General features: G+C 47.1%; 22 non-coding genes and 3 pseudogenes across 22 annotated transcripts; all 25 read right to left on the reverse strand.

The window, feature by feature from the left end:
- Positions 1 to 71: 71 nt before the first annotated feature.
- Positions 72 to 190, reverse strand: LOC146226284 (5S ribosomal RNA). Its single transcript, XR_014748389.1, has one exon. It is a non-coding gene; the product is annotated as a 5S ribosomal RNA (ribosomal RNA).
- Positions 191 to 362: 172 nt separating this feature from the next.
- LOC146226285 (5S ribosomal RNA) lies at positions 363 to 481 on the reverse strand. Its single transcript, XR_014748390.1, has one exon. It is a non-coding gene; the product is annotated as a 5S ribosomal RNA (ribosomal RNA).
- A 180-nt stretch (positions 482 to 661) lies between these two features.
- On the reverse strand, positions 662 to 780 carry LOC146226286 (5S ribosomal RNA). Its single transcript, XR_014750337.1, has one exon. It is a non-coding gene; the product is annotated as a 5S ribosomal RNA (ribosomal RNA).
- A 210-nt stretch (positions 781 to 990) lies between these two features.
- LOC146226287 (5S ribosomal RNA) lies at positions 991 to 1,109 on the reverse strand (annotated as a pseudogene).
- Positions 1,110 to 1,295: 186 nt separating this feature from the next.
- Positions 1,296 to 1,414, reverse strand: LOC146226288 (5S ribosomal RNA). Its single transcript, XR_014748391.1, has one exon. It is a non-coding gene; the product is annotated as a 5S ribosomal RNA (ribosomal RNA).
- Positions 1,415 to 1,600: 186 nt separating this feature from the next.
- LOC146226289 (5S ribosomal RNA) lies at positions 1,601 to 1,719 on the reverse strand. Its single transcript, XR_014748392.1, has one exon. It is a non-coding gene; the product is annotated as a 5S ribosomal RNA (ribosomal RNA).
- Positions 1,720 to 1,893: 174 nt separating this feature from the next.
- LOC146226290 (5S ribosomal RNA) lies at positions 1,894 to 2,012 on the reverse strand. The gene has a single exon (XR_014748393.1). It is a non-coding gene; the product is annotated as a 5S ribosomal RNA (ribosomal RNA).
- Positions 2,013 to 2,194: 182 nt separating this feature from the next.
- LOC146226291 (5S ribosomal RNA) lies at positions 2,195 to 2,313 on the reverse strand. Its single transcript, XR_014748395.1, has one exon. It is a non-coding gene; the product is annotated as a 5S ribosomal RNA (ribosomal RNA).
- Positions 2,314 to 2,491: 178 nt separating this feature from the next.
- LOC146226292 (5S ribosomal RNA) lies at positions 2,492 to 2,610 on the reverse strand. The gene has a single exon (XR_014749627.1). It is a non-coding gene; the product is annotated as a 5S ribosomal RNA (ribosomal RNA).
- Positions 2,611 to 2,798: 188 nt separating this feature from the next.
- LOC146226293 (5S ribosomal RNA) lies at positions 2,799 to 2,917 on the reverse strand. The gene has a single exon (XR_014748396.1). It is a non-coding gene; the product is annotated as a 5S ribosomal RNA (ribosomal RNA).
- A 178-nt stretch (positions 2,918 to 3,095) lies between these two features.
- On the reverse strand, positions 3,096 to 3,213 carry LOC146226294 (5S ribosomal RNA; annotated as a pseudogene).
- Positions 3,214 to 3,389: 176 nt separating this feature from the next.
- On the reverse strand, positions 3,390 to 3,508 carry LOC146226295 (5S ribosomal RNA). Its single transcript, XR_014748397.1, has one exon. It is a non-coding gene; the product is annotated as a 5S ribosomal RNA (ribosomal RNA).
- A 172-nt stretch (positions 3,509 to 3,680) lies between these two features.
- LOC146226296 (5S ribosomal RNA) lies at positions 3,681 to 3,799 on the reverse strand. The gene has a single exon (XR_014748398.1). It is a non-coding gene; the product is annotated as a 5S ribosomal RNA (ribosomal RNA).
- A 172-nt stretch (positions 3,800 to 3,971) lies between these two features.
- Positions 3,972 to 4,090, reverse strand: LOC146226297 (5S ribosomal RNA). The gene has a single exon (XR_014748399.1). It is a non-coding gene; the product is annotated as a 5S ribosomal RNA (ribosomal RNA).
- Positions 4,091 to 4,270: 180 nt separating this feature from the next.
- On the reverse strand, positions 4,271 to 4,389 carry LOC146226298 (5S ribosomal RNA). The gene has a single exon (XR_014750338.1). It is a non-coding gene; the product is annotated as a 5S ribosomal RNA (ribosomal RNA).
- Positions 4,390 to 4,605: 216 nt separating this feature from the next.
- Positions 4,606 to 4,724, reverse strand: LOC146226299 (5S ribosomal RNA). Its single transcript, XR_014749125.1, has one exon. It is a non-coding gene; the product is annotated as a 5S ribosomal RNA (ribosomal RNA).
- Positions 4,725 to 4,918: 194 nt separating this feature from the next.
- LOC146226300 (5S ribosomal RNA) lies at positions 4,919 to 5,037 on the reverse strand. The gene has a single exon (XR_014748400.1). It is a non-coding gene; the product is annotated as a 5S ribosomal RNA (ribosomal RNA).
- Positions 5,038 to 5,211: 174 nt separating this feature from the next.
- Positions 5,212 to 5,330, reverse strand: LOC146226301 (5S ribosomal RNA). Its single transcript, XR_014748402.1, has one exon. It is a non-coding gene; the product is annotated as a 5S ribosomal RNA (ribosomal RNA).
- A 184-nt stretch (positions 5,331 to 5,514) lies between these two features.
- Positions 5,515 to 5,633, reverse strand: LOC146226302 (5S ribosomal RNA). Its single transcript, XR_014748403.1, has one exon. It is a non-coding gene; the product is annotated as a 5S ribosomal RNA (ribosomal RNA).
- Positions 5,634 to 5,813: 180 nt separating this feature from the next.
- LOC146226303 (5S ribosomal RNA) lies at positions 5,814 to 5,932 on the reverse strand. The gene has a single exon (XR_014749628.1). It is a non-coding gene; the product is annotated as a 5S ribosomal RNA (ribosomal RNA).
- Positions 5,933 to 6,114: 182 nt separating this feature from the next.
- Positions 6,115 to 6,233, reverse strand: LOC146226304 (5S ribosomal RNA). Its single transcript, XR_014749126.1, has one exon. It is a non-coding gene; the product is annotated as a 5S ribosomal RNA (ribosomal RNA).
- Positions 6,234 to 6,413: 180 nt separating this feature from the next.
- Positions 6,414 to 6,532, reverse strand: LOC146226305 (5S ribosomal RNA). Its single transcript, XR_014748404.1, has one exon. It is a non-coding gene; the product is annotated as a 5S ribosomal RNA (ribosomal RNA).
- Positions 6,533 to 6,708: 176 nt separating this feature from the next.
- Positions 6,709 to 6,827, reverse strand: LOC146226306 (5S ribosomal RNA). Its single transcript, XR_014748405.1, has one exon. It is a non-coding gene; the product is annotated as a 5S ribosomal RNA (ribosomal RNA).
- Positions 6,828 to 7,009: 182 nt separating this feature from the next.
- LOC146226307 (5S ribosomal RNA) lies at positions 7,010 to 7,128 on the reverse strand. Its single transcript, XR_014748407.1, has one exon. It is a non-coding gene; the product is annotated as a 5S ribosomal RNA (ribosomal RNA).
- Positions 7,129 to 7,318: 190 nt separating this feature from the next.
- LOC146226308 (5S ribosomal RNA) lies at positions 7,319 to 7,437 on the reverse strand (annotated as a pseudogene).
- Positions 7,438 to 7,500: the final 63 nt, after the last annotated feature.

A 7,500-nucleotide genomic window follows, 5' to 3' on the forward strand; every position in this document is an offset into this window, starting at 1 on the left:
TTCCAGCCCCTTTCATGAAGGACTACTTGTGCATATTGCAAGATGTCAGTTTCTAAGTGAATGAGCAAAAGAGCATACAGCACCTGGTATTCCCAGGCGGTCTCCCATCCAAGTACTAACCAGGCCCGACCCTGCTTAGCTTCCGAGATCAGACGAGATCGGGCGTTGCCAGGCTGGTATGGCCGTACGAAATAAGTTGACAACCATAGGCTACTTATCCATATACAGATTTAGCAATTGACAATGCAAGGTGGTCTCTCTCTCTCTCTCTCGTGTCAAAATGAAAACAGCTTCCAGCCCCTTTCATGAAGGACTACTTGTGCATATTGCAAGATTTCAGTTTCTAAGTGAATGAGCAAAAGAGCATACAGCACCTGGTATTCCCAGGCGGTCTCCCATCCAAGTACTAACCAGGCCCGACCCTGCTTAGCTTCCGAGATCAGACGAGATCGGGCGTTGCCAGGCTGGTATGGCCGTACGAAATAAGTTGACAACCATAGGCTACTTATCCATATACAGATTTAGCAATTGACAATGCAAGGTGGTCTCTCTCTCTCTCTCTCTCTCTCTCGTGTCAAAATGAAAACAGCTTCCAGCCCCTTTCATGAAGGACTACTTGTGCATATTGCAAGATTTCAGTTTCTAAGTGAATGAGCAAAAGAGCATACAGCACCTGGTATTCCCAGGCGGTCTCCCATCCAAGTACTAACCAGGCCCGACCCTGCTTAGCTTCCGAGATCAGACGAGATCAGGCGTTGCCAGGCTGGTATTGCCGTACGAAATAAGTTGACAACCATAGGCTACTTATCCATATACAGATTTAGCAATTGACAATGCAAGGGAGTCTCTCTCTCTCTCTCTCTCTCTCTCTCTCTCTCTCTCTCTCTCTCTCTCTCTCTCGTGTCAAAATGAAAACAGCTTCCAGCCCCTTTCATGAAGGACTACTTGTGCATATTGCAAGATGTCAGTTTCTAAGTGAATGAGCAAAAGAGCATACAGCACCTGGCATTCCCAGGCGGTCTCCCATCCAAGTACTAACCAGGCCCGACCCTGCTTAGCTTACGAGATCAGACGTGATCGGGCGTTGCCAGGCTGGTATGGCCGTACGAAATAAGTTGACAACCATAGGCTACTTATCCATATACAGATTTAGCAATTCACAATGCAAGGTGGTCTCTCTCTCTCTCTCTCTCTCTCTCTCTCTCGTGTCAAAATGAAAACAGTTTCCAGCCCCTTTCATGAAGGACTACTTGTGCATATTGCAAGATGTCAGTTTCTAAGTGAATGAGCAAAAGAGCATACAGCACCTGGTATTCCCAGGCGGTCTCCCATCCAAGTACTAACCAGGCCCGACCCTGCTTAGCTTCCGAGATCAGACGAGATCGGGCGTTGCCAGGCTGGTATGGCCGTACGAAATAAGTTGACAACCATAGGCTACTTATCCATATACAGATTTAGCAATTCACAATGCAAGGTGGTCTCTCTCTCTCTCTCTCTCTCTCTCTCTCTCGTGTCAAAATGAAAACAGTTTCCAGCCCCTTTCATGAAGGACTACTTGTGCATATTGCAAGATGTCAGTTTCTAAGTGAATGAGCAAAAGAGCATACAGCACCTGGTATTCCCAGGCGGTCTCCCATCCAAGTACTAACCAGGCCCGACCCTGCTTAGCTTCCGAGATCAGACGAGATCGGGCGTTGCCAGGCTGGTATGGCCGTACGAAATAAGTTGACAACCATAGGCTACTTATCCATATACAGATTTAGCAATTGACAATGCAAGGTAGTCTCTCTCTCTCTCTCTCTCGTGTCAAAATGAAAACAGCTTCCAGCCCCTTTCATGAAGGACTACTTGTGCATATTGCAAGATGTCAGTTTCTAAGTGAATGAGCAAAAGAGCATACAGCACCTGGTATTCCCAGGCGGTCTCCCATCCAAGTACTAACCAGGCCCGACCCTGCTTAGCTTCCGAGATCAGACGAGATCGGGCGTTGCCAGGCTGGTATGGCCGTACGAAATAAGTTGACAACCATAGGCTACTTATCCATATACAGATTTAGCAATTGACAATGCAAGGTAGTCTCTCTCTCTCTCTCTCTCTCTCTCTCGTGTCAAAATGAAAACAGCTTCCAGCCCCTTTCATGAAGGACTACTTGTGCATATTGCAAGATGTCAGTTTCTAAGTGAATGAGCAAAAGAGCATACAGCACCTGGTATTCCCAGGCGGTCTCCCATCCAAGTACTAACCAGGCCCGACCCTGCTTAGCTTCCGAGATCAGACGAGATCGGGCGTTGCCAGGCTGGTATGGCCGTACGAAATAAGTTGACAACCATAGGCTACTTATCCATATACAGATTTAGCAATTGACAATGCAAGGTGGTCTCTCTCTCTCTCTCTCTCTCTCGTGTCAAAATGAAAACAGCTTCCAGCCCCTTTCATGAAGGACTACTTGTGCATATTGCAAGATTTCAGTTTCTAAGTGAATGAGCAAAAGAGCATACAGCACCTGGTATTCCCAGGCGGTCTCCCATCCAAGTACTAACCAGGCCCGACCCTGCTTAGCTTCCGAGATCAGACGAGATCAGGCGTTGCCAGGCTGGTATGGCCGTACGAAATAAGTTGACAACCATAGGCTACTTATCCATATACAGATTTAGCAATTGACAATGCAAGGTAGTCTCTCTCTCTCTCTCTGTCTCTCTCTCTCTCTCGTGTCAAAATGAAAACAGCTTCCAGCCCCTTTCATGAAGGACTACTTGTGCATATTGCAAGATGTCAGTTTCTAAGTGAATGAGCAAAAGAGCATACAGCACCTGGTATTCCCAGGCGGTCTCCCATCCAAGTACTAACCAGGCCCGACCCTGCTTAGCTTCCGAGATCAGACGAGATCGGGCGTTGCCAGGCTGGTATGGCCGTACGAAATAAGTTGACAACCATAGGCTACTTATCCATATACAGATTTAGCAATTGACAATGCAAGGTAGTCTCTCTCTCTCTCTCTCTCTCTCGTGTCAAAATGAAAACAGCTTCCAGCCCCTTTCATGAAGGACTACTTGTGCATATTGCAAGATGTCAGTTTCTAAGTGAATGAGCAAAAGAGCATACAGCACCTGGTATTCCCAGGCGGTCTCCCATCCAAGTACTAACCAGGCCCGACCCTGCTTAGCTTCCGAGATCAGACGAGATCGGGCGTTGCCAGGCTGGTATGGCGTACCAAATAAGTTGACAACCATAGGCTACTTATCCATATACAGATTTAGCAATTGACAATGCAAGGTAGTCTCTCTCTCTCTCTCTCTCTCGTGTCAAAATGAAAACAGCTTCCAGCCCCTTTCATGAAGGACTACTTGTGCATATTGCAAGATGTCAGTTTCTAAGTGAATGAGCAAAAGAGCATACAGCACCTGGTATTCCCAGGCGGTCTCCCATCCAAGTACTAACCAGGCCCGACCCTGCTTAGCTTCCGAGATCAGACGAGATCGGGCGTTGCCAGGCTGGTATGGCCGTACGAAATAAGTTGACAACCATAGGCTACTTATCCATATACAGATTTAGCAATTGACAATGCAAGGTAGTCTCTCTCTCTCTCTCTCGTGTCAAAATGAAAACAGCTTCCAGCCCCTTTCATGAAGGACTACTTGTGCATATTGCAAGATGTCAGTTTCTAAGTGAATGAGCAAAAGAGCATACAGCACCTGGTATTCCCAGGCGGTCTCCCATCCAAGTACTAACCAGGCCCGACCCTGCTTAGCTTCCGAGATCAGACGAGATCGGGCGTTGCCAGGCTGGTATGGCCGTACGAAATAAGTTGACAACCATAGGCTACTTATCCATATACAGATTTAGCAATTGACAATGCAAGGTGGTCTCTCTCTCTCTCTCTCGTGTCAAAATGAAAACAGCTTCCAGCCCCTTTCATGAAGGACTACTTGTGCATATTGCAAGATTTCAGTTTCTAAGTGAATGAGCAAAAGAGCATACAGCACCTGGTATTCCCAGGCGGTCTCCCATCCAAGTACTAACCAGGCCCGACCCTGCTTAGCTTCCGAGATCAGACGAGATCGGGCGTTGCCAGGCTGGTATGGCCGTACGAAATAAGTTGACAACCATAGGCTACTTATCCATATACAGATTTAGCAATTGACAATGCAAGGTGGTCTCTCTCTCTCTCTCTCTCTCTCTCGTGTCAAAATGAAAACAGCTTCCAGCCCCTTTCATGAAGGACTACTTGTGCATATTGCAAGATTTCAGTTTCTAAGTGAATGAGCAAAAGAGCATACAGCACCTGGTATTCCCAGGCGGTCTCCCATCCAAGTACTAACCAGGCCCGACCCTGCTTAGCTTCCGAGATCAGACGAGATCAGGCGTTGCCAGGCTGGTATTGCCGTACGAAATAAGTTGACAACCATAGGCTACTTATCCATATACAGATTTAGCAATTGACAATGCAAGGGAGTCTCTCTCTCTCTCTCTCTCTCTCTCTCTCTCTCTCTCTCTCTCTCTCTCTCTCTCTCTCTCGTGTCAAAATGAAAACAGCTTCCAGCCCCTTTCATGAAGGACTACTTGTGCATATTGCAAGATGTCAGTTTCTAAGTGAATGAGCAAAAGAGCATACAGCACCTGGTATTCCCAGGCGGTCTCCCATCCAAGTACTAACCAGGCCCGACCCTGCTTAGCTTCCGAGATCAGACGTGATCGGGCGTTGCCAGGCTGGTATGGCCGTACGAAATAAGTTGACAACCATAGGCTACTTATCCATATACAGATTTAGCAATTCACAATGCAAGGTGGTCTCTCTCTCTCTCTCTCTCTCTCTCTCTCTCTCTCTCTCGTGTCAAAATGAAAACAGTTTCCAGCCCCTTTCATGAAGGACTACTTGTGCATATTGCAAGATGTCAGTTTCTAAGTGAATGAGCAAAAGAGCATACAGCACCTGGTATTCCCAGGCGGTCTCCCATCCAAGTACTAACCAGGCCCGACCCTGCTTAGCTTCCGAGATCAGACGAGATCGGGCGTTGCCAGGCTGGTATGGCCGTACGAAATAAGTTGACAACCATAGGCTACTTATCCATATACAGATTTAGCAATTGACAATGCAAGGTAGTCTCTCTCTCTCTCTCTCTTGTGTCAAAATGAAAACAGCTTCCAGCCCCTTTCATGAAGGACTACTTGTGCATATTGCAAGATGTCAGTTTCTAAGTGAATGAGCAAAAGAGCATACAGCACCTGGTATTCCCAGGCGGTCTCCCATCCAAGTACTAACCAGGCCCGACCCTGCTTAGCTTCCGAGATCAGACGAGATCGGGCGTTGCCAGGCTGGTATGGCCGTACGAAATAAGTTGACAACCATAGGCTACTTATCCATATACAGATTTAGCAATTGACAATGCAAGGTAGTCTCTCTCTCTCTCTCTCTCTCTCTCTCTCGTGTCAAAATGAAAACAGCTTCCAGCCCCTTTCATGAAGGACTACTTGTGCATATTGCAAGATGTCAGTTTCTAAGTGAATGAGCAAAAGAGCATACAGCACCTGGTATTCCCAGGCGGTCTCCCATCCAAGTACTAACCAGGCCCGACCCTGCTTAGCTTCCGAGATCAGACGAGATCGGGCGTTGCCAGGCTGGTATGGCCGTACGAAATAAGTTGACAACCATAGGCTACTTATCCATATACAGATTTAGCAATTGACAATGCAAGGTGGTCTCTCTCTCTCTCTCTCTCTCTCTCGTGTCAAAATGAAAACAGCTTCCAGCCCCTTTCATGAAGGACTACTTGTGCATATTGCAAGATTTCAGTTTCTAAGTGAATGAGCAAAAGAGCATACAGCACCTGGTATTCCCAGGCGGTCTCCCATCCAAGTACTAACCAGGCCCGACCCTGCTTAGCTTCCGAGATCAGACGAGATCAGGCGTTGCCAGGCTGGTATGGCCGTACGAAATAAGTTGACAACCATAGGCTACTTATCCATATACAGATTTAGCAATTGACAATGCAAGGTAGTCTCTCTCTCTCTCTCTCTCTCTCTCTCGTGTCAAAATGAAAACAGCTTCCAGCCCCTTTCATGAAGGACTACTTGTGCATATTGCAAGATGTCAGTTTCTAAGTGAATGAGCAAAAGAGCATACAGCACCTGGTATTCCCAGGCGGTCTCCCATCCAAGTACTAACCAGGCCCGACCCTGCTTAGCTTCCGAGATCAGACGTGATCGGGCGTTGCCAGGCTGGTATGGCCGTACGAAATAAGTTGACAACCATAGGCTACTTATCCATATACAGATTTAGCAATTCACAATGCAAGGTGGTCTCTCTCTCTCTCTCTCTCTCTCTCGTGTCAAAATGAAAACAGTTTCCAGCCCCTTTCATGAAGGACTACTTGTGCATATTGCAAGATGTCAGTTTCTAAGTGAATGAGCAAAAGAGCATACAGCACCTGGTATTCCCAGGCGGTCTCCCATCCAAGTACTAACCAGGCCCGACCCTGCTTAGCTTCCGAGATCAGACGAGATCGGGCGTTGCCAGGCTGGTATGGCCGTACGAAATAAGTTGACAACCATAGGCTACTTATCCATATACAGATTTAGCAATTGACAATGCAAGGTAGTCTCTCTCTCTCTCTCTCTCTCGTGTCAAAATGAAAACAGCTTCCAGCCCCTTTCATGAAGGACTACTTGTGCATATTGCAAGATGTCAGTTTCTAAGTGAATGAGCAAAAGAGCATACAGCACCTGGTATTCCCAGGCGGTCTCCCATCCAAGTACTAACCAGGCCCGACCCTGCTTAGCTTCCGAGATCAGACGAGATCGGGCGTTGCCAGGCTGGTATGGCCGTACGAAATAAGTTGACAACCATAGGCTACTTATCCATATACAGATTTAGCAATTGACAATGCAAGGTAGTCTCTCTCTCTCTCTCTCTCTCTCTCTCGTGTCAAAATGAAAACAGCTTCCAGCCCCTTTCATGAAGGACTACTTGTGCATATTGCAAGATGTCAGTTTCTAAGTGAATGAGCAAAAGAGCATACAGCACCTGGTATTCCCAGGCGGTCTCCCATCCAAGTACTAACCAGGCCCGACCCTGCTTAGCTTCCGAGATCAGACGAGATCGGGCGTTGCCAGGCTGGTATGGCCGTACGAAATAAGTTGACAACCATAGGCTACTTATCCATATACAGATTTAGCAATTCACAATGCAAGGTGGTCTCTCTCTCTCTCTCTCTCTCTCTCTCTCTCTCTCGTATCAAAATGAAAACAGTTTCCAGCCCCTTTCATGAAGGACTACTTGTGCATATTGCAAGATGTCAGTTTCTAAGTGAATGAGCAAAAGAGCATACAGCACCTGGTATTCCCAGGCGGTCTCCCATCCAAGTACTAACCAGGCCCGACCCTGCTTAGCTTCCGAGATCAGACGAGATTGGGCGTTGCCAGGCTGGTATGGCCGTACGAAATAAGTTGACAACCATAGGCTACTTATCCATATACAGATTTAGCAATTGACAATGCAAGGTG

The sequence above is a fragment of the Hypomesus nipponensis genome, chromosome 25 (genome assembly GCF_054491055.1).
Source record: "Hypomesus nipponensis isolate SF chromosome 25, ASM5449105v1, whole genome shotgun sequence".
In the NCBI taxonomy this organism is placed as follows: Eukaryota; Metazoa; Chordata; class Actinopteri; order Osmeriformes; family Osmeridae; genus Hypomesus; species Hypomesus nipponensis.